Genomic DNA, 25983 nt, shown 5'->3' with positions numbered 1-25983 from the left:
GGAGGGTATAAAAAGCATTAACTTTGGCCGGGTCGAAATTGAAATTAAAATATAGGGATCCTACCAAATACAAATTTCGTCAAATTTTAATTTAGAATTTCCCTAAAATTTCAAACTCCAAAACGTGGACCGATATTGATAACTCATGGTAACACGTGTATAAATTTCTCAAAATACTGTAATTTAGAGGGAAAAGTTAAATGAGGCTATACATCGTGTATGATTAACCTATAATATAATATTAGCGGTTATCATAATAATATTTTAGTATTATATCTCCATAACTTCCTTTACCTACATCAAAATTCGAGATCAATGGCGCCACTCAAAGCATCTGTGGATGTAGTGCTACATACTGCTAACATGATGACACGCTGACACAAAAGAATCTTATTCTGAACCGATACAATCGCACTGATTCACTACCCTGAACAGGTAACGAATAGACCAATATTATATATCGCACGCTCCGACGGCGTACTTAAGCTCTATTCTGGCCGTAAAACCCGGCTGACGATACCAACGACCATTGGAAATAAGGCAAACACTTGTATTAAGTTGGGTGTATCGATGTATTTTGACTTATTGAACATGTCTGCATCAAAAACTCAATTTCTAGAAAATATTTTGGATTTTTAGATCCAGAAAATGTATATTACATATATTTCTAGTTTCGAAATTTAATACGAAATTTAAAAAGAGGAGAAAAAGCATAATATATATAGCATTACTAGTTATTAAAGTTTATTTTTCTATATAGAAGTTTCTAGAGCATTTTTAATTCGATATATTTATTGGCTTTTCAAAAATAAGATTTTTATATGAACGTCCTGTAGTTATGTTCACAAAGTTTGAAATTTCTGATACGTGCGCTAGTCATTTGTATTTCTTGTTCTTCTAATATCGTATGAGCCTATGATGCACTACATGTTACAACTATACAGCTCATGTAATTAGATCTAAAACACAACATTTAATTAGTTGCATGTATCTACAACACACTGCATGTTAGCCAGTTGTAAATTTACATGTGCACAAGGGATGAGTTGGATGCATTGCGGCGTTCCATAAATAGCTCCTGTAATTGTGAATATCATGAGGTTATTGTTGAGTGAAATTAAACGGTTCCATAGTGTAGCGGTTATCACGTCTGCTTTACACGCAGAAGGTCTCCAGTTCGATCCTGGATGGAACCATCAAAAGGCAAGATTTGGACAATCCTTTTGGACGAAATACATAATCTAATATGTGGGGTGGTGTGTTGTCGAGAAGAACCACAAACAAATAGTTCAATACATAAAAAAATACATGCATGCTTGGAGAACACTTCCGGGGCTTAATTCAGAAGTTAATAATGGAATTCAGGAATTCCATTTGAATTTCAGAAATTCAAATCGATATACAGATAAATGCGCTTGATATAAAAAATATGAGAAAATTTCATTATAAATGCAACCAGATACAGTTGACAGTATCAATACTCAGTATTGATTGATTGATTCAAAATGCTTCAATCTTTATCATAGCGGTTTTTGCTGCAAGATCGTCATAAATAAACAAATCATGACCAAATTCATTACACCAATGGTTTATACTCTTCACCACTGTGGTACAGGGTATTATATCTTTGTGCATTTGTTTGTAACAGGCATTTTTGTGAGCAAAGGTCGCAGATCGCATTTATGGTCCGAATTGGATGAAATTTACCACAGGTCACTTATTTGGCCCATTGAAAATATCCATTCAGATTAAAAAGTGGGAAAGGTATGGAATTGTTTGTAAATGCCTTGTTAACCTCGAAGTGAGGCACCAGCGAAATTCTCATGCAGTTTATGTCGTTGGTCAGCTAAGTACTTCGCTTTGTTACAAGAGACATTTGGGTTTGAAAGGTTTTTTGTATAGAATCAATAGCTTCTGGGGAGAATATCCCAACAAAAAACTAAGGGAACTGATGAGGATCAGTGGCGTGATCCGAAACTATAGTCTTCCCTGCCTTACCCCTCGGCAAACAATGCCATACATTCCCCACTAATAAATAGTTGTTTTTTATAAAAACAACAAACTGGGATTCAGCCTGACTATTTTGCAAAAACAAAATTTCTAAAATTGTTTGATTGAGACAAAATTTTGCAAAGCATCCTGAATTAAGTACATATAGTCGTATGTGAAGTTTTTTAATCCGTTCAGACTCAGATATAGCTTACATATATATTTTTCTCCGATTTTATGTAAATGGCGCAATAAATTTCCAAGGTGGATAGATTGGAGTAAAAATTGTACTGAGTAGTAAATAAAGTACAAAATGACATATGTGAAGTTTTGAAATCGGTTCAGATTTAGGTATAGCTCCAATATATATTTTCGTCGAATGTTTGTCGGATTGAAACAAAATTTTGCAAAGCGGCCTGATGATTTTTATACCCTTCACCACACTGTGGTACAGGGTATTATGTCTTTGTGCATATGTTTGTAACAGGCAAAAATAATCGAGATAGACCCATGGTTCCTTTTGCGAATATGCATAGAATCACTTTCTGAGTCGATTTACGCATGTCCGTCCGTCCGTCTGTCCATGTTAAATTGTAAACAAAGTACAGGTCGCATTTATGATCCGAATTGAATGAAATTTGGCACAGGTCACTTAATTGGCCCAAGGACGTACCCTATTGAAATTGGAGAAAATCGGTTTACGTTTAGGCATAGCTCCCATATAAGGGTACCCCCAAATTTTCGGTATTTTGAGGTTCTTGAGCGCGTTTTTTAAACTGAATTCGCTGAAATTTGGTACTTTGAGTTCTTATTGAGTTCTCCCTACCAAAAATAATAAATAAAGGTCCATTTTTTCGGATAGCGCCCATATAAGGGTACCCCCAATTTTCGGTATTTGGAGGTTCTTGATCGCGTTTTTAACTGAATTCGCTGAAATTTGGTACTTTAAGTTCTTATGGGGTAGAAAATCTCCCTACCAAAAATTATAAATAAAGGACCATTTTTTCGGATAGCCCCCGAATTCGCTGAAATTTGGTACGTTGAGTTCTTATTGGTAGCAAATCTCCCTACCAAAAATTATAAATATAGGTCCATTTTTTCGGAGAGCCACCATATAAGGGTACCCCCAGTTTTCGGTATTTTCGGGTTCTTGGGCTCGTTTTATAACTGAATTCTCTGAAATTTTGTACATTGGGTTCTTATTGGGTACCAAATTAAATATTGGTCAATTTTTCCTGGTAGCCCCCATATAAGGGTACCCCCCAATTTTCGGTATTTTGAGGTTCTTGAACCAAATTCTTTTTACACCCTTCACCACAGTGTGGTACAGGGTATTATGTCTTTGTGCATATGTTTGTAACAGGCAAAAGGAAACGAGATAGACACATGGTTCCTTTTGAAACACGAAATTTGACACAGCGTAACAAATTAAGTGTAGAATGATGTGTGTTAAGTTTCCTGAAAATCGGTTCAGATTTATATATAGCTCCCATATATATTTTCGCCCGATTTAATGTAAATGGTGCACCAAAGTCCCTATATATCTTTCGATTTGCACGAAATTTGGCACAGCGTAATGAATTATCTCTAGAATGATGTGTGTTAAGTTTCCTGAAAATCGGTTCAGATTCAGATATAGATCTCATATATATTTTCGTCCGATTTAAGGTAAATTGTGCACAAAAGTCCCTATATATCTCTCGATTTGCACTGAATTTGGCTTAGCGTACTGAATTATGTCTAGAATGATGTGTGTTAAGTTTCCTGAAAATCGGTTCGGATTTAGATATAGCTCCCATATGTATTTTCGTCTGATTTAATGTAAATGGTGCACCAAAGTCCCTTAATATCTTTCGGTTTGCACTAAATTTGGCACAGCGTAATGAATGTGTGTTAATTTTCTAGAAATCGGTTCAGATTTCGATATACCTTCTATATCTGACCAAATGAACAATTTAGTATCGGTTGCAGAATGACGTGTTTATGGTTCCAATTTCATTTTACTGGTCCTTTAAAAATGCGACGTCTGTTAGGATTCATCTGTTGAATATACTCAAAGTGGTGAAGGGTATCATATAGTCGGCCCCGTCCGACTTTACTACTTTCCTTACTGGTTTTAAATCGTTTCTGATTTAAATGTATATATTACGTTTGATTTTCTGTAAATGGTACATCAAAGGCTCTATGTTTCTTCGAGTTGTAGGCCTATCCGTTCACCCAAATATCAATGCCATAATTTTTAGCACTTTTCGGTACTATTATAGTTCGAATTTGCACAAACCCAGTCTTGTCACACACAATCGAACCTTGTAGTACGTTTACATTTAACCGGATTTCGTTAACCCAGTGGGTTTCAAATGTCAATTCCTTTGCATATATGTCAAATAAATCCTCATAAAGTAGGTTAATCCGGTAAAAAGTTCTAATGTATATGCCGTTTAGGGCTACCCACATACAAAATTTCAGGATTATTAGAAATGGTCGTAGTATTTTTCGTACCCTTATAGTGAGAGTTTCTATCACACACCTATGAGCTAATATTGACCCTCACACAAAACTTCAGGATGTACCTTCAGTGGTTTCGTCTGAGTTTTGATTGTCGATTTAGGCATGTCCGCTCATTTTATATCGTAAACCAACTACAGGTCGTATTTATGATCCGAATGAAATGCAATTTGTTACAGCTCCCTTATTTGGCTCAAGGAGGAACCGTATTGGAATTGCGAAAAATCAGTTCAGCTTTAGATATAGCCTTCATCATTATTTTGTGTACTGCTACATACCAATTGGCACATGTCACCGTATCTTCAATTCGAATCAGATTTACATATACCTCTTATACATAATTTTTTTGAGTTGATTCAAATGAAACACCAAAGACTCAATTCTGCCAAATTGACGGGGAATTTTGCATAGAATTCAAAATGACATTTAAGTTTGTCCGATTTCATGTCAGTGGTCCCCCAAATAAGTTACGTTTATTCTATCGACCGGTTATTGTACCTATACGACCAAAATTATTAGAGAAGGACGTATGTTACACTTGGTTGAATGAAATGTTTATTGTTGGAAAATCCTGTCGATCCTGAATGGAACTATCAAAAGGCAAGATTTAGTCAATCATTTTTAAACTGAGAGGTAAGATAAACATTTTCGAATTTACCAAAGCAATTATAGGTTTTATTCGTTACAATAGAATGCTAAAAAATATTAAAAATAGAAACATAGATTCATTACATAAAGGTGGAAAACCATGCGTAACAACATCATATAACTTTACAATTATATTTTTCCTTTGCTTGGTCTCATTTAAATTTGATTTCACAGCACCGGAAGAACTTGTTATGGTTTAATGAATCTAATTTTAATCCCCAAAGATCACATAGAAGGAAAAATGTATAATTCACGCTATAAAACCGCAACAGTAAGTTATAGATAATTTTTTTATAAATCATTTTTCTGTAATTAGCCATTGCTAAGCCCTTAAAATCGTTTAAATGCTGATTATTACTGTCGTCCGAAAACTAATTTATGGACTGGCTTAGATATTTATGTGAAATATATAACAACCTATATACTCATATTTCGTTGTCTGATATCGAATATATAATATTGAAAAATATATTATTTTTGTAAAGATTCTTGGTAAATTTCAACAGATTGATGTTTTAATCTATCCGAAGTTCCATACATCACTCCCCATTTATATGAATAAATTGAAAACACAAAACTTTTTTTGACACTGTCTGTATATCACAATGAGTACCGCATAACAATGAGCACTCACACGATCTTCTCAGCTCCAAAAAAAATTGTACTCACAGCGCCATAGCCATTGTTGTTTATGGCCCAGTGTTATGTGTCAGTGCATTTGTTGAGTATACAATTTCGTGGACGCCCCCTATCTAGCACACACGTCGTGTGTGGGTGGTGTTATTTTTAGAGGTTTATTTAGAGAATAGTTTTATATGCCATGCACTCTAAAAATATTAGACAATAGATCATGTGTGGTGATAGTGTATTGTTTTGCGTGGAGAAAATGGAAATCATGTGTGAAAAATTTTTGTTTACTGGAATATATTCGGGGTTCCATAGTGTAGCGGTTATCACGTCTGCTTTACACGCAGAAGGTCTCCAGTTCGATCCTGGATGGAACCACTTTTGAAACCAATGTTCGAAAAATTTTTGCTGTGAAACAGTATAGGAAGTTGTTGTTTTGGGGCAAAAAATATGTGATGGCTATTATACGGAAAATTTATATTGTGTTCCAAAATGTTATCGAATATGTTATGTCTACAATTGTATTGAACAGAACTAAGTCGAGAGTGTAACTGAGAGATCATCATCAAAAATGACTGACAAAAAGAGAATACGTGTTTAGCCATCGTACTTTTTTGTGCAAAAGTGGTCCACAATTAAAGAATTTATTGAGAGCTAAACATGAAGGTGAATGTCGGATCTAGAAAATAGTAAGCAGAAAATGTTATTGGAGATTCATTAAGTTGAAGATTAAACTTATTTAATGAGCTATTTAGGAGCTCTTTAGAAAATTATAACTCAATATTTAGTGGACGTCCACATATTATCCTTGTGGAAAATTGAATTGATGACATTGGATATGTAAATTACAGTACATTACTAACTAACTTTACGCATATATAATTGGTTGGTTGTTGTTGTTTTGTTAGTGATTAAAGAAAAGTCCTTATTTTTTATGGCGGGCATGAACATCGGAATCCAGAAATTCCAAGGGTGTTAGAAAGAGTACATGTCTGGCTCTCGCATGAACTAGGATTATTGACTTCGATAAAAAATTAAAAAAAATGACTGAATTTTGATTTTTTTTTTTGAAATTCGGCTATTTTTGACCACAAACTCAAAAGTCGGACGGGGCCGACTGTATGATACCCTTCACCACTTTGGGAACATACAAGAGATGTTAATATCAACAATATCCTGTAGATAGAACAGACGTAGAATCTTTGGAGGACCATTGAGATGCAATCGGGCAAAATTAAATACACCTACCATTTTGAAATCAATGAAAATTTGCATGTCAAACAGACAAACTGGGATTCTTTGGTGTACCACTTGTGTGAAATCGAGTAAGGTTATTTATGGGGGCTATATACATATATACTCATGGACCTTATTGAGCAACAGTTGCATACAACATTTGTTTTTTGTTATCACTCTATATTCAATTTAATGAATTAATAGGCCCTTCGGTGCACCATTTACATAAAATCGAACGAAAAAATATATAAGACCTATATCAAAATCTGAACCTATATATGGGAGTTATATTTAAATCCGAATCGATTTTAACAAAACTTCGAATACATTATTCTGGACCTAATTCAGTACTCTGTGGAACATGTTGTCCCAATCGGACAAATATTGGGAGTTTGGTGCATCATTCACTAAAAATCGGATGAAACTACATATGTGAGCTATATCTTAATCTAAACCGATTCCAACAAAACTTCGCATACATAAGTATGGATCTGTTTCAGTGCGCTGTGCAAAATCACAATCGGACAAATATTTGGAGTTTGTTGCACCATTTACCTAAAATCGGACGAAACTATATATGGGAGCTATATCTAAATTTAAACCGATTTCAACAAAACTTCGCATGCATTAGTCTGAACCTAATTCAGTACTCTGTGCAAAATTTTGTCCCAATCGGACAAATATTGGGAGTTTGGTGCATCATTCACAAAAAATCTAAATCTAAACCGATTCCAACAAAAAATTCGCATACATAAGTATGGACCTGATTCAGTGTTCTGTGCAAAATCACAATCGGAAAAATATAATTGGAGTTTGGTGCACCATTTACCTAAAATCGGACGAAACTATATATGGGAGCTATATCTAAATCTGAACCGATTTTCTTTTAATAGGGTTCGTCCTTGGGCCAAATTAGTGGGCTGTGCCAAATTTCATCCAAATTGGATCATAAATGCGACCTGCACTTTGCTTGCAATTTAACATGGACAGATAGACAGACGGACATGCATAAATCGACTTAGTGATTCTATGCATATTCTCAACAGGAACCATGTCTATCTCGTTCCCTTTCCTTTTTGTTCACATGTTTGCATGTTTAAAAGACATAATACCCTGTACCGCAGTATGGTGAAAGGTATAAAAATAGGTTGAACTAAATCATTGAGTACGGATGAAAGGGCCAAAATTATAGCCTATAAGAAATGCTGCTGTAAATTCGCAAAATTTCAGTAATTTCAGTACTTTTAAGAAAACTCGATAATTTTGGAAAAAGGGAAGGTCGAACGGAGAGTGTACACTTATGTGCTAATAAAAAAGTTGAGCCTCAAATTGTCACCATTTTTATAACAAAATTTAGCTGAAAACTGTTATTAAGGCAAGTGTATCAACCTTAAAGATAGCGAGTATCTCAAATTTAATTTAGAGGGTCAAGATAGATAAAAAATACTATTTTTATGATATTTGAATGGAAAAACGCTTCCATACAACACAATATATCAACATTGTATTAAGCATTTATATCGAAATAATTTGGAAAATACATATGCGAATTTTGTAACACCAATTCAGGGTCGGTAAGAGTGTCTAAAATAAAGAAACAATGGAATGGAAAGTCGGTGGTTTTGTCCATTTGTTTTTTTGGAGAGATAGGAAAAATGAGCACAAATAGTGGTAAAATAAAGCAAATTAAGAAAATTGTTTTAATATTAATGAAATGTTTACATTTTTTCGAAAAAACAGGAACAAGATTATGAGAATTTAGAAAAGTGGAAAAGACGAGTGTATGTAATATAAATTATAAATGAGGAGTATCGCATTCAGACAATTTAGGATAATTTGAACCAGTTGAGTCTTTATTTTCCTCTTCCAATAAAAAAATCATTCCTGTCTCATTTCCACCTCCAAGACATCACAAAATGAGTTTTATTTCAATTATTTCGAATAATTCTAATATTATTGACTAAATCTCTGTAAAAGCCCATTATGCTAACTACAAAATAACACGAACTAAACATTTATTCCAATCCCATAATTATGTATTCCACAGACTGAACAACATTTCTTCAAAATTCTTGGAAAATTTCCTTAAGAAAAGTAAAATATCTTGGCTTGGCCGGTATTGTTTATTGTCAATGTCCAATAAATGTTTTTTCTTTCTGAATTTTACAATACCGAGTTGTTTAATTTAAAAAAGCCAACAAAACAATAACAATATTTACTTGTCATTTAAGTCAACTCATTCAAGGATAACAACACCATGGCAAGGCGGCAAGTATATAATCGTCTTTATCTACATCTTTCTGCGGAGGCTTGGTAGTAATCAGTGGTAATGGCGTTGTCGGAATACCAGGAACTTTCAATACCACATTGTGATGGGTCATTGTAATTATCGCACGACTGCATCAAAGTATTTGCCGTATTCCATGGAAACAATAATGGAACGGTCGGCTGTAGTTTCTAAGTTGGAAAAATAAATGGACAGCCGGCGCATTAACTTGTAGAAAGGACAATGACAATCGATATTGGGCTGTACCAACGACAACGACAATAATGAGCTCATGAATTTTTGAGACAACAATTTCTATTCTTAACAAGTCAGCAGCAAAAAATAGCAAAAACAACAACAACAAGGATAACAACAATATAAAAGCAAATCTATTGAATTGTTTTGGTCATGGCAACCGAAAGTAGTGAGGAGTTATGCATGTCCTTTTTACCGAAAGATAGACAGTTCGAAGCCCAACATTAAAGAATGTCCTTTTAGCAGTTCATTTTACAATATCAACAACAAAAGTAGAGATGACATTTTGGAGGTTGGGGTAAGTGGGGGTGCGGGTGCGGGGAAATAAGAGCAACCAAACGCGCATTGAATTTCAATTGATGGTAGCATTCATTTTCATTGAGATGTAATTGAAAGCTTTGTCAAGTAATCCATTGTTACCGTTATAGCCTTGTAGTCCTATGGCCTAGGTATGGACAACTACCACTACGAGATTCACTGGCAATAACAACAAAACATTATTTTCTCCCCCTCGCCAATACCCAGTTTTTGTGATAGGGAATCATTGTCGATTGGACAGGTATTTTGTAAAAGTTTTTTAATATAAATTCTAAGCAAGAAAATGTTTCATGGGTTAGAGTGGACATTTGTCCTTAATCTTATTTTGTTGTTGTAGTTTTTTTGGTTAGGAACGAAGTTTTTTAGGCTCAAAAATAAAATAGAAGACATGATGCTTTGAACAATTTAACAATTCGATTTGTAAGATGAATATAGTTTTAGTAGTATTTAAAGTTATCAGCTAAGGATTGAAAACTATTAAATAAGGTTGAAATACTCAAGATTGTTGGAGTGGTGGAGTGTTAAACCCTACGAAGACAAAGTTGGCTGAGTATTCACAATAAGCGTAAGATTCCAAGGTTCCCCTCTGTCAATATTCGATGGTGCAGCTTAGGAACTCTCTCTGAAGCGAAATACTTTTGGAACTATCCTTGACCAGCATTTGACCTGGAACATTGGAACTCTATTCTATGATTGTTTTGTGATTGTTTTGTTTCCGCATCTTTATTTCTAGCATCTCTAGAAGAATCACCAAGCTGATTTGAATGGGATCATAAATATTCTATCCCTTAAATTTTTTGATTCAGTTTAAAGCAGTCAGATGTGCAGTGAAGCTAAAAAGAACATGGAGGACCTCTAGACCGGCAAACGTCCTTCAACAACGCTGTGTCGTGATATTCCAGTAAATATAAATAATTTTAGTGTCTAGATACCCTCCCACATCAGTTTTGACAACTATGAGGTAATTATCGCTAACAGAGAAACTTGGACGGGTGCTTTGAAATTTTGTACTAGCATTTCTATTACTCGTAGTATGGTTGGTATTGCAAATGGGGAGATATCGAACCCAAATATTCTATATTATGCGAATATAAGCACATGTCATAAAAGAAAAAATCGCATATACGAAAGATTATAAAAAAAACACCGAGCTTATACTTCCTTTATCCGATAATTCCATATAAGAAAAAAAAAAACGCATATAAGAAAGAAATCTCCAGCTTTTTTGAGTTTCTTATATCCGATATTTACTGTATTATGCGAATTTTGAAAACGTGATGTTTTCAACAGAATTGGCAGTAATTTGGGGTATAAAATAAAATCTTGCTACCGAAAATGATCAATATTGGTTCAATTTTAAGGATAGCCCCACATAACGGTACCCCTTATTTAATATTTTTTTAGTCACGTTTTCTACAGAATCACGTGTATATTGGCATTTCGAAATTACGTTGGGTATCAGATTTGCCTACGAAATATTATCAATATTGGCTACCCTGAAACCCCCATATAACGCTACAAAGATCGGTATTTTGGGGAGCTTTATAAAAGTAGCAATTTAATATTTTGGATTCTCATTCATTCAGAAAATTATTTAAATCGATTTATAGCAAATTTAATACCCGCTATTCGGTATGCTGCACTTTGGTGTCAATCGGACAAACATTAGGAGTTTGGTGGGAGCTATATCTAAATTTGAACCGATCTTCACGAAACTCAGCACACATCATTCTAGACTCAATTAGGTACACTATGCCAAATTTAGTGCAAATAGAAAAATATATTCGGACTTTGGTGCACCATTTACATTAAATCAGACGATATATATATATATATATATATATATAGGGCTATATAAAAATCTGAACCGATTTTTACGAAACTTAACTCACATAATTTTTATTTTCACAAAACATAGCACACATCATTCTACACTCAATTCAGTACGCTATGCCAAATTTAGTGCAAATCGAAGAATATATAAGGTCTTTGGTGTACCTTTTACATTAAATCGGACGAAAATATGTATGGGAGCTATATCTAAATCTGAACCGATTTTTACGAAACTTAGCACACATCCTTCTAGGCTTTATTCGGAGCGCTGTGCTAAATTTCGTGCAAATCGAAAGACATATAAGGACTTTGGGTCACCATTTACATTAAATCGGACGAAAATATATATGGGAGCTATATCTAAATCTGAACCGATTTTTACGAAACTTAGCACACATCACTCTAGGCTTAATTCGATACGCTGTGCTAAATTTCGTGCAAATCGAAAGATATATAAGGGCTTTGGGTCACCATTTACATTCAATCGGACGATGTTCAGATTTATATATATATATATATATATCTAAATCTGAACAAAACTTTGCACACATCATTCTAGCATTAATTTAGTACGCTATGCCAAATTTAGAGCAAATCGAAGAATATATAGGGTCGTTGGTGTACCTTTTACATTAAATCGGACGACAATATATATTGGAGCTATATCTAAATCTGAAACGATTTTTCCCAATTTCAATAGGGTTCATCCTTGGGCCTAATAAATGAGCTGTGCCAAATTTCATCCAAATTGGGTAAAAATGCGACCTGTACTTTGTTTATAATTTAACATGGACAGACAGACAGACGGACATTCATATATCGACTTAGAAAGTGATTCTATGCATATTCTCAAATGTGATAATCTCGTTTCCTTTTGCCTGTTACAAGCATATGCACAAAGACATAATACCCTGTACCACAGTGTGGTGAAGGGTATAATTAGTCCACCCGACCGAACTTAACGACGTTTTTACTTGTTCGAGCGGAAATTCTCTCAATCATAAAAACAGCTGAATTAATCAAACAGAGTGGGTTCCACGTCGATAGTCATAGGCGGACCTTAATTAATTACGTCGTAGATTATACATTCTAGCGCAGTTTATGACTGTAGATTCGGGTGAGACTTTGATGGGTCCCAGACCAAAGCTTGCATCCGCAATTTTTTACAATTGAAAAATTAGAAATGCGTGCTTTCATTGTAAAAAAAATTGCAGATGCGTCCTTTTCGAACACCTGCTTCTATATGAATGAGTTGCCAGATCGAAACAAAATTCAACATGTGCTCATAACATAGATGGAAGTTTCCAAAATATGTAAGTTTTTCTGTTTATACCGCTTTTTGTGCTAGGCTAAGAACTTTCCGAACTGCCCTCGTATATTTTCATACGATTCTAGGTAAAAGGAGCACCAAACTCCCAAAATTTGTCCGATTTAGATATAAATTTTCAAAGCGTCCTGAATTAATTACATAAAGGCGAATGTGAAGTTCTTTTGAAATCGGTTCAGATTCAGATATAGTTCCCATATATTTTTTCGTTTTCGTTCGATTGGAGAACCAAACTGCCAATGTTTGTACGATTGAGACAACATTTTGCAAAGCGTCCTGAAGTAAGTACAGATACGCGTATGTGAAGTTTTTTATTTATTTTTGAGATCGATTCAGATTTAAATGTAGCCACCATTTTCTATAAATGATCCATCAAAGTCCCTATGTTTGCTCGAGAAAATCATTTGTTGATATCATTGTTTATTTTCGGCCGATTTTATGTAAATTGTGCTTCAAAATTCAAAAGGTTTTTCTGATTGATACGAAGTACTGCATAGTGTACCATACTGAGTCTAGAAGGACATATGTAATGTTTCGATAAAATCGTGACATGCAAAAGGAATCGCGGTAGATCAATGGAAACTTTTGGGAATTTGCAAAGAATCACTATCCGAATTCGGCATGCCTGTCCGTCTGTCGATGTTAAATTCTAAACCAACTACATGTCGCATTTATGATCCGAATGAGACACAATTTAACACAGCTTTCTTATTTGGCCCAAGGTGGAGCAGTAAAATCGGAGATTTTTGCATAGATTTCAAAATGATATGTGTATGATTTGATTTAAATTGTTTCAAATATCTATATAGATAACACATTTAATTTTTCCGATTTCATTTCAGTTGTTCCCAAAGGTGTTACGTTTATTTTATCGACAGGTTATTGTACCTATACGACTAAAATTATTGTATGTTGTAATTTGTTAATATCGTAATTTTTGTAATTTGTTAATATGCCTCTTGTATATGTCCATAGTGGTGAAGGGTATAATTGTCCTAGAATGGACAGGACAATGAAATTAACGAGGAAGTGGAGGGAAGGTCAGGCTTATCCTTCAGGGCATCCCGTTCCTGTTTGATTTTGTTTCTCCGGTTCATCCTGGCCAGTTTTCGCCTTTGTGCCCCAGATAGCTGCTTTCTTTTTGTTGTGAGCTTCGCTATGTCCTTGCTCACTTCTTCCACCATCCTATCGGCCTCTTCTCTCTTCCGGCATTCTAGGACGGTTATATCGGTCTTACTTTCTTGGTCAGACCCGGAGTTAGAATTTGAGTCCCCACCTGCCTCTGAAGGTTGGGTCAGGCTTTCGCCTCCCCGGTAGTGACCGAAGTCTAACTTGTTTGTGCCTGCTGTCTGAGTGCTTGTAGCGATACCCTCGACTACAGATGACAAGGCACCCACATCTGTAGGAGATTTTTGCTCACGATCGCTGGATGACGACGGGGCGTGACTCGTGGGCAGATCAACGACACCCGCCGTTCTAATACAAATTTTATTGATGTAAGATGCAGGATATGAGAAATGTACTAAGATATGCAAATATGTCTAATATGCTTTATAATATGCTTTATAACAAAAACATTTTGAACTACATGGGACTGATATGACAAGCCCTTCACAAAATATATTGCAGTTATAATCAGCAACATCCCATATATTCCCAACATTACTGCAAACCCTTGAACATAGATCACCCAAAATATTGCACACAAAATATTGTCTTGTTTTTTCGGGATGCAACGCATTTTTTTTGTGGCACGTGAATAGGTGGATGTCTGCGTGCATGTCTTGGAGCGTGCGAAAATTTCCATAAATTTGTAAAGTTTTTCTTTGAAGGAACACTCTGTGTGTGTGTGACTTTTTTTGCTCGTCCACACATTATGTTATATGGAAACTCAAGCTATGGAATATGCTGCTTGTTTGCCACTCTTCTTGCTTTAATATAATTTCGCAGCAAGTTTTCGCGTAGCAAGCTTTTTCTTACTTTTTATTTTTTGTTTTGTCCTTTGGCCCATCTTGACAAACAAATAGAAGAAGAAGAAGACGTAGTTGTAAAAAACCTTGCGTTTTCTGTTTGCACTCGCTGTGATAAACTTTAGAAAAAAGTTCACATTTGGCATGCATGGTTGGATGGCTGGCTGAATGTTTGCTTGTTTCTTCGCTGGGTTGTTTGATAGGTAAGAACTTTGTTGTTAGCATAACGGTGGAGTGGGTGAACTTCGTTTAGCCTCCAGGCCGGGTGTGGGGCCTGAGAGTATGTGTGAAGTGAACAATGTTGTGTGTGCGTGTGTGTCTTTTTCCTGATAACAAGGAAAATATGAAAATGTTTGAAAATAAATAAAACTTGTTGTCCTCATTCCTTGTCAGTTGCTGGTGGGGTTTTTGCTTCAGTTTGAGGCGGCACACTCAAAACTCCTGATGACGAACCGGAAAAAAACGAGTCAAACTGAAAATTCTAGACACGTTTTTTAAAATTGCATAACGCTATAATTTAATATAGATGTTGTCAGCAAAGAATTCTTCATGCTCTTCTAGTTTTTGTTCCATGCTGATGAGAATAATGCCATTTTGTTGCTGCTACTGTTGTTCATGTTGTTTTTGCTATTTGTTGTGCTTCGAAATAAAAACGTGGCCAAGAAAATATAATTTTGTACACAAATTTTATTTAAACAAAAAAACTTGTTATTTTTTTTTTGCATTTTTTCGGGTGTGAGCAGGGAAATAATTCACACGTGACAAACTATGTGACACCATGTGACATTGTGTGTTGCATCGACAGAAAAGAAGCCTGAAACATCGATCATATATTGACTTAATTTGAAATAACTTTGTTCTTTGCAACTTGAATAATTATGTTAGAATCACGTGTTCGGAAAATTGTCAAGGGAATGAATTTAATCAACTCTACACCCCATCCATTCAATATGGTAAGTCAATTGAAATGAAAATAATTTGTTATGGAGCAGGAAATACTTTTTGAACAGCATATACCGGTTTGATGGAGGAAATTTTACTGGGGACTCTTCTAATGGAAGAAGCGACTAATATGCGGTTCAAAAAATTAGAAAACCCAAATGGGGCGGTCCCCTTAAATGGGACCTACATATTTTTGCGTTCATTGTTACCCAAAATTGAAATAAATATAAATTTATCAAAAACCAATCCATAACCGCCATGTTATTCTTATTCGCAGTTATGAGTTTTTTTAATATAATGCAATAACATTTTTATAGACAAATATATACAATATTGTAAAAAACACGTGAAAAAACGGCCGGGCCGAACTTTGGATACCCTCCACCATAGAAATACTGAATTTTTTTTAAATTAAAATATAAGGAACATACATATAACTGCCTTTCTACCAATCGGTTGTTGTAACCCAACTAGAAATTTCAGCAATTTCAATGGAGGTCTTTCCCTAAAATCTCAAAACCTCAAAATGTTGACATAGTAGGGTGAAACATGCGTATAAAAACCTGAAAATACTCCAGTTTAGAGGGCAAATTTTTAAGAGGAATACTAAAGCGGGACCAATATTGACAAAATTGTGTAGAAATTAAGGGCCGATACATCTCAAGCTCCAAACTAATAATTTAGTTTTGAATCCCAATACCGTGCATCACGTTAAATATAAAATATGTCGGATGTGTCATATAGGACCTAGGCCTAAATGCGGGTCGATATAGTTCATTCTCAAACCTCACGTTCTAGTTTTTATGTCGTGATTACAACATATGGCTAAACCGACTAAATCTGAAAATTTCGTCTACAGAATAACCGCCATTCGATGGTGGAATACAGCTATATGGGGATAACCCCAACACACGGAACAAATTAGCTAACTATTTTAATATAAAAAGGGGGTTATTTGGGGACTACCCCTAAAACATTAATAATTTTTGGTAGGGAGATTTGTTACCACATACGACTAAAAATACCAAATTACAGTGTATTCGGTTAAAAAACGCGTTCAAGAACCCCAAAATACTGAAAAAGTGGACCGATGTTTATAATTTTTAGTTTAAATATTTGGCACCAAATAGGAACCCAATGTACCAAATTTCGGCGAATTCGGTTGAAAAACGCGTTCAAAAACTTCAAAATACCGAAAATTGGAGGTATCCTTATATAGGGGCTATCTGAAAAATGGACCTATATTTAGAATTTTTGGTGGTGAGATTTGCTATCCAATAAGAACTCAAAGTACCAAATTTATGCGAATTCGGTTGAAAAACGTACTCAAGAACTTCAAAATACCGAAAATTTTGGGGTACCCTTGTATGGGGGCTATCAGAAAAAGTGGACCGATGTTTATAATTTTTAGTTTAGATATTTGGCACAAAATAAGAACCCAATGTACCAAATTTCAGTGAATCCAAAATACCGAAAAATGGGGGTACCCTTATATAGGGGTTATCCGAAAAAATTGACATATATTTATAATTTTGGACCTATATTATAATTTTGATTTGCTACCCAATAAGAACTCAAAGTATAAAATTTCAGCGAACTCGGTTGAAAAACGAGATCAAGAACCTCAAAATACCGAAAATTGGGGGGGTACCGAAGCAATGTTGGACATATATCCCATTTCCGAACTTGACCTGCCTGCAGACAAAAGACGATTCTATGCAAAATTTTGGCGATCTATCTCAATTCATTAAGACGCTAGATATATTACAACACATCGTCATAGAATTTTACGCTGATCAAGAATATATATACTTTATAGGGTCGGAAATGATTATTTCGATGCGTTACAAACGGAAAAACAACACTAATATACCCACCATACTATGGTGGAGGGTATAACAAGAAAATTGTGGTTCACATTACCCGAAGTTACTTTACAACATCCATCTATATGCTACGCTATACCATCTATTCTCGGACATCGACATAGTTACACGTATCGAGCTGCATCGACTTCGGTGCCTAGGCCATCTTGTGCTAATGGAGGAGGATGCTCCAGCTCAACAGACATATAAAAACGAGCCTACTGATGGTTTACGCAGAAGGGGAAGGCCACGAATTCGATAGAAAGATCAAGTGAAGGACGATATAACAAAACATGGCCTTTCAAATTGGAAAAGGTGCGTAGGAGATCGACGCGCTTGGAAATTTTTTATAGCCTTCACCACACTGCGGTACAGGGTATTATGTCTTTGTGCATATGTTTGTAACAGGCAAAAGTAAACGATATAGACACATGGTTCCTTTTGAGAATATGCATAGAATCAGTTTCTGAGTCGATTTATGCATGTCCTTCCGTCTGTCCCTCTGTAGATGTTAAATTGTAAAAAAGTACAGGTCGCATTTATGATCCGATTTGGATGAAATTTAGCGCAAGTCACTTATTTATCCCAAGGACGAACCCTATTGAAATTGAAGAAAATCGGATCAGATTTCGATATAGCTCTCGTATATAATTACGTCCGATTTTATGTAAATGGTGCACCAAAGTCCCTATATATCTATCGATTTGCACGAATTTTGGCACAGAATACTGGCTTAGGTCCAGAATGATGTGTGTTATGTTTCGAGAAAATCGGGTCAGGTTTAGATATAGCTCCCATATATAGTTTCGTCCGATTTTATGCAAATGGTGCACCAAAGTCCCTATATATGTTTCGATTTGCACGAAATTTTGAACTGTGTACTGAATTGAGTCCAGAATGATGTGCGTCAAGTTTTGACAAAATCGGGTCAGGTTTAGATATAGCTCCTATATATTTTTCGTCGGATTTAAGGTAAATGTCTATATATATTTTTATATTTGCACTGAATTAAGTCGAGAATGATGTGTACTATGTTTCGTGAAAATTGGTTCAGTTTTAGATATAGCTTCCATATATATTTTCGTCGGATTTTATGTCAATGTGTACCGTATGTTAAGTTTCGGAAAATCGGTTCAGATTTCAAATTGTAGTAGCTGTAATTTGGCTTTCCGAAATATTGGAGGGTAAAAGTGATTTTTTCGGAATATTGTCCTTATAAGTTTAAGATTATGGCCCACTGATAAAGGGACGGGAATTTTATGTATGTGCATTATTAATTTTTAATCGATATATTTCTATCCTAGTTTTCCAAACTGAGTGTAATTTGGATTTTTTTCAGAGCTTGAATAACCTACTACAAAATACATAATTGAATAACGTAGTCCTTATATATAGTTGCCGTCTGATACAAATACACACCAAGTGTTGGTGGGTAAAAGAAATCGACCCGGTCAAACTTAACGACGTTTTGACCTGTGGGTCTATATTTATTTCAAAATGTAGACCTATAATAAACATTTTCTGAAAGGAAAATTGAGTAAAATATTTAAAATACCGAAAACTGTCAATTCTAAATATTTAGTTTCTTAAGGGGACCCCCCATTCTCGGGGTCAAAAATGTTTATGATTTAATTCGAATCTACACTAATTCAAGAATGTCCTTACAAGTGAAAATCTCAAGAACTCTTGAAGATATAGCCGATTTATTGTGACAGGATCCAGTGACGGCTAAAGGGCTTCTCAAACTTTAAACGCGTTTTTCTCTTTTGTGAATGGCGGGCACGATAACTCAAAAACTAATAACCCAATCGATTTCAAATTTTTACACGTTTCTCTGTGAGTGTATAGCTATCGTATGAACTAGGATAAAACCAATCGGTGAAGATCTTCCTTATTTTTTAACTTGGTTTTTGGCACAAATCGATGATTTTCCAAAAATATTGTTTCAAAGGTCCGCCATTTTGTTAATTTTAGAGCGATGTCAATAATCCTATTTCATACGAGAGCCAGAAATGTACTCTTACTAACACCGTTGGAATTTTCGGATTCCGATGTTCCAGTGAGGAGTTATCATGCCCGCCATCAACAATGAGGACTTTTCTTTAATTACAAAAACAACAACAAAACAATAACAAAATTTTTTTGTAAATTATTTTTCTTCTCTCTTAAATCTTCAAATATATATATGTGTAAAGTTACAAACCTTAACAAGCATTGGTACTGATTTACCAGCCCATTGAATATCTTGAAGAATTAAAATCGAGAATGGGAGGGGTTCCCTTAAAATAAGACCCCTTCTTAAAATAAGACCCCCTCTGTATTATCAATTATATACACAACAGCTCTGTACTTTGTAATAAGACTCCAAATAAATGTTTTTCACATTTCATCCTAAATTATTTTGTTACCTTTTTTTCAATGGTCATTGCTCGACAAATAATGTGTCTAAAATGTTAAGTATTTTTTCTGTAGCTTTTTTATTGTTACTTATTTTTTATTGTTATTTATTTTGAGATGTAATTTATTAAAACTTGTTGATGTTGGCTGATATAAATTGAAGGAGAACAACAACAAAAACAACAGTGACAAAATGTTAAAAGCTTGATTTTTGCCATTAAGTGGTTGCACCCCACACGGCAGAATAGTCGACACAAATGTAATGACCGGGTGATGCTTTTTGTGCTGCTTCTTCTATCATTTTGGTGTACGTGCCGGTAAGGCTATTCTCAAAAAATAAATTTGGGGGAATTTCAATATAATTTTTAAGCTCTATTTGGTTTCAAGATGTACTCGTTATATGGCTCTCTATATGTATGTGTGTTTGTGCATGTACCTATAATGGTAATAGTTTTTTTTTATGTCAGTGCAAAAAGCTACACTTTGTATGCGTAATGGTAACATGTGCTTTGTCTTTATAACGAGAATGACGACGAGGTCTACGATGCCCTTACCTTTGGTCGAGAGGTTCGTTCAAAAGTGCTACTGCTCATAAGGATGGTAGTTGATGATGAGGTTGGAAGGTACATACCCTTGAAGAGTAGCGTCAAACGACCGGTTCAGTATGAGTTTTGTTTTTGGGAACATAAGTGTAAGTGTATTTCGTGTAAATCGTTACCAAATTTCCCCAGTAGTTGTAGAAGTGGAATTACGAGGGTGATGTGATAAATGGGGAAATGTTAATTTAAAATATTATAATTGTATACTAACCGCGGGTAGGCGATTTACTCGCAATAAGCTGAGACATGAACTTGGCTGTGGACTTATGGTTAATTGCTGTAATCCGTATAAAAGCGAAGTTCTTCTACATCAGTCTCATTTGCGCCCATGCTCCGACCGAAGACAAAGATGAGCTGACCAAAGGTATAATTTACGAGCGCCTAGAAACAGCATATGGCCGCTGCTCTGGCCATGACAATTCTGCTAGGAAATTTTAATGGAAAAAATCGGAAGGGAAAATATTTTTGGCCACACCGTTAGCCTCTATGAAGAATCATCCGACAACGGCATGAGGTTCATTGACCTTGCGGCAACAAAAAACATGGTTGTTAGCAGTACCAGATTGAAGCATCTCGATATACACAAGGCCACCTGGCTGTCTCCCGATCAAACAACGACAAATCAAATTGATCATGTTGTGATAGATGGAAGGCATTTATCCATCGATTTAGTTGTTCGGGCGAAAGCTTTGGTGCAGGCACATCCTCCTGTAGAGATGAAGATGGAAACCTGGTGACAGAAACAGCATTTTGCAATGCTTCTGGTATCAAATAGCGACGGCGATGAAGATACCCCAGAACTAATAAGAGATTACGATATAGATTGTATACCACCTAGCCAAGATGAGGTCAGAATATCTATTAATCGGCTGAAGATTAATAAAGTAGTAGGCTCTGATGGATTACCATCCGAACTATTTAAGACAGGTGGTCAGATTCTGGTTAGGAGCATGCACCAACTTATTAGTACAATTTGGCTAGAGGTATGCATGTCCAATGATTGGAACATAATCATCCTGTGTCCCGTGCACTAAAAAGGAAGCAAGATGATATGTGTCAACTTTAGAGGAATTAGTCTTCTTCTCATTACATATAATGTACTATTCAGCGTACTGTGTGACCAACTGAAGCCAATGGTCAATAAGAAAGTCCAACGAAAACCAGCCTTATCAGTTCCCGTAAAATTAACATGCTATGCAAGCTGGAAAAGATCATACAAGAGGCAATGGTGAACAGAAATGACCTCTGTACGCCAAACAACACATGTCACACTCGCCTACGCCGATGACATCGACATAATGGGTGGAACATTGAGAAGGAGTCTGCCAAAATGGGGCTGGTACTAAATGACGAGAATACCAAGCAAGCTGATGGTATTAACGTGCAAGGCGTCCAGAGTCGGACCAACTCTGGAACTTGAAAACTACAGCTTAGAGATAGTCAAAGATTTTAAATACCTCGGTAGAAGTAAGGTTACCTCTCGCCAGACCAAACTCACACTCGACAAGATGCTGAATACACACGTGCTGGTGTGTGGATCCGAAGCATGGGTACTTGTGAAAGCAGATGAGGCAAGCGCTGCCTCTGAGTGTTAAAGAGAAAATTTCTCCGAAATATTTACGGCCGACCTGCGTCGAGGGTGAATATCGGCGTCGAATGCAGCACGAGCATTACCATCTATTCACGGTAATCGATATAGTCGGTCGTATCGAGCTGCAGCGCTTGGAGTGTTTAAGAGAAAATTTCTCCGAAATATTTACGGCCGACCTGCGTATTCACACGAGCATTACCATCTATTCACGGTAATCGATATAGTCGGTCGTATCGAGCTGCAGCGACTACGGTGGCTAGGCCATGTTGTGCGAATGGATGAGGATGTCCTAGTTCAAGAGGCATATAAAAGCAAGCCTACTGATTCGATGGAAAAATCAAGTGGAGGACGATATATCAAAACTTGTTCTTCCAAATTCGAAAAACTGCACACAAGATCGACGGTGAAGTAAGTATGGTTCGCATAAAACGGTACCCGGCCTTATTAAAGGCTTTAGCCGCATATTCCCACCGTTCAGTTTATTGATACTCAGCGCTCCACGATGCCTTCCCCAAAAATCGAACCTAACTCTGTCATCCAAAGTATAATGTTACTCTTTGAGTCTAGTTATAGTGTTCAGTATTTATTCTACATATACTGAGTGGCGCCCAACGTGGTGTGAATTTTAGTTTTGTTCATTAAATTCTTGCTCTCTCCTTAAAACTCTAAACTAACGCTCCCATCCAAAGTGTAATTTTTCTCTTTGGTCCCGGTATAATTTTCAGTATTTTCAGGGCCATATTTCAAACTTCTACGTTGGTTACATATAAGTGTTTTTTCTCATGTAGTAAATGGCGCCCAACGTGATTTGAAATCGAAAGTTCAGCACAATGACTTCCTAAAAATCTAACCTAACTCGGTCATACAAAGTGTATTTTTTCTTTTTGCATCTAGGTATAATTTTCAATATTTATTTCACAAATAATGAGTGGCGCCCAAGGTAATGCGAAATTTATTTTTCACAGAATTTTTTTATATGTATAATATTCAATGTCTTTTTAATGTGTTATTTTCTTTGAGTCTATAATTTTCAGTATTTGTAATGAGTGACACCCAACGTGATGTGAAATTGGCGCTCAACGTGACTTGAAGTCGAAAGTTTTGCAAAATGCCTAACTCTGTAATCCAAAGTGTAATGTTATTCTTTGATAATAGTTAATGTTCAGTATTTACTTTAAATACACTGTGTGGCGCCCAAAGTGATGTGAATTTTATTTTTCTTCATTGAAAGAGAACTCTGTGTAAAATTCCATGTCTTCGTAAAATTCTAAACTAACTCTCCCATCCAAAATGTAATTTTTTTCTTTGGGTCCCGGTATAATTTACAGTATTTTCAGGGCCGTATTTCAAACTTCTACGTTGGTTACATATAAGTGTTTTTTCTCATGTAGTAAATGGCGCCCAACGTGATTTGAAATCGAAAGTTCAGCACAATGACTTCCTAAAAATCTAACCTAACTCGGTCATACAAAGTGTATTTTTTCTTTTTGGATCTAGGTATAATTTTCAATATTTATTTCACAAATAATGAGTGGCGCCCAACGTAATGCGAAATTTATTTTTCACAGAATTTTTTTTATATGTATAATATTCAATGTCTTTTTAATGTGCTATTTTCTTTGAGTCTAGATATAATGTTCAGAACTTATTGCACATGTACTAAGTGGCGCCCAACGTGGGGACAATAGTTGTTTTATAGAATTCTTTACAGAAATTATTCCGCTTAATTTTCAATATTTCCAACACAGTTTTCTAATCTGAGTGTTTGGATAGGTGAATTCCATTGTATGCACCTATCCTTTCTACACCATCCTCCATCATGATTTGCACATATGAATTCGAATATATATCTGCTATTAACGTATTTTGGACTAACAGCCCTTGTGCAGGCAAGCCTTGCCAAGGCAAGACACTTAAAACAAGTCGTACCATAAAAAAGTCACGTGTCTAGTTTCGGATGATGGTTTCTGAATGGCTATCACCCAGAAAGCGGAATGTTAACGAAGACCAAAGGAAGCGACACCAAATCAACAGCAGCAGCAAAAACAACAACTACTAGAGTGACTGCAGTGGAAAGAAATATTCCAACGAACGAATTTTGGGGATACAATTGTAATGGGTAACAATTTCTTAGTTACTCTATGTAGAACATATGAAAACATTTGCAAACTCACACACACATATATACATACACTCTGATAGACATTTTTATATGATAAAATATATACGCTCTTTCTGCTTCTTGTTCTCTTTTTTATTTTTGGTGATAAATAAATAATTAATGAAATTCCTTTGCCAGCTAGCAGCATCGGAACCATGACAGAATGAGCAATGCAAAACTACACGACGTTAAAATGTGATGCATAAGGGATAACGGTTATCTTTTTTTCGTTTTGTTTTTTCTTCTACTTATTCTGCATGGCCAAAAAGGGCACAAATGTCTTGTATCGTAAAAATAAGAAATTGTAAATCTTTTATCCCCTCCCCAGTTTTTTTACGTCTAGGGCATAGAACTCTTAAATTGAAATGACTCGCATGTATGTGTGTGTGTGTGCATGTATTATTGCAATATATGAGCGTGTGTGTGAGTAATGAAAATTTACACAAATTACTTAGAATTTAAGTGTTTTAACTCTATTTGCTGGATATCAGTTTTGGCAAAGTGCGCACACTTTGCTAAGTGAAATTTTCTTGGTGTTGTGATATTAAAAGGAACAATAAATAATAAAATAAATTGCGAAAGAAGTATTAAGTTTTGATCTTAAATTTTATTAGGGGGCTTACAAAGTAGTCTTGCAAAGTATACCCGACAATAGATAAATAATAGATAAGTATTCTAGTATTCATTTTTCTTCGGGAAGTAGTAAAATTCATTATATAATTTTCATTAAATAACCAGTAAGGAAAGTTAGCTATACATTTAACTTTGGGTATATTAACAGATGAATCTGCAGATGTCACATTTTAAAAGGACCATCAAAATGAAATTGAATCCATAAACATGTCATTCTGCAACCTATACTAATTTTTTCATTTGGTCAGATATAGAAGCTATATCTAAATCTGAACCTATTTCTAGACCTAATTCATTACGCTGTGCCAAATTTCGTTATTAAGGGACTTTGGTATTTACCTTACATTGGACGAAAATATATATGGGAGCTATATCTAAATCTGAACCGATTTTCACGAAACTTAGCACACATCATTCTAGACTTAACTGAATACGATATGCTAAATTTCGTGCAAATCGAAAGATATATAGGGACTTTGGTGCACCATTAACTTTAAATCGGACGAAAATATATATGGGAGCTATATCTAAATCTGAACCGATTTCAATAGGGTTCGTCCTTGGGCCAAATATGTGACCTATGCCAAATTTCATCCAAATCGGATCATAAAGGTGACCTTTACTTTGTTCACAAAAATACATGGACAGACGGACAGACGGACGTGCTATGCACATTCTCAAAAGGAACCATGTGTCTATCTCGATTCCTTTTGCCTGTTACAAGCATATGCACATAGACATAATACCCTGTACCACAGTGTGGTGAAGGGTATAAAAATTAGCTATACATTAAAATTTAACATCTGCTTCAATATTTTTTT

The 25983-nt window shown here is 35.4% G+C and overlaps 1 protein-coding gene and 2 non-coding genes across 3 annotated transcripts in view; all 3 read left to right on the top strand.

Moving 5' to 3' along the window:
- Positions 1 to 25983, top strand: part of LOC133326434 (uncharacterized) — a gene marked incomplete at its 5' end in the record, with an annotated part of 63799 nt that overhangs the window by 26178 nt on the left and 11638 nt on the right. The gene's annotated exons all lie outside the window — the stretch shown is intronic.
- Positions 1124 to 1196, top strand: Trnav-uac (transfer RNA valine (anticodon UAC)). Its single transcript has one exon. It is a non-coding gene; the product is annotated as a tRNA-Val (tRNA).
- Trnav-uac (transfer RNA valine (anticodon UAC)) lies at positions 6075 to 6147 on the top strand. The gene has a single exon. It is a non-coding gene; the product is annotated as a tRNA-Val (tRNA).

This window comes from Musca vetustissima, unplaced genomic scaffold, assembly GCF_032173495.1.
Source record: "Musca vetustissima isolate MV318-11 ecotype Yass unplaced genomic scaffold, APGP_CSIRO_Mvet_v1 utg1615, whole genome shotgun sequence".
In the NCBI taxonomy this organism is placed as follows: Eukaryota; Metazoa; Arthropoda; class Insecta; order Diptera; family Muscidae; genus Musca; species Musca vetustissima.
Note: the sequence above shows the minus strand (reverse complement) of the source record. Positions and strands in the feature narration are given on the sequence as shown.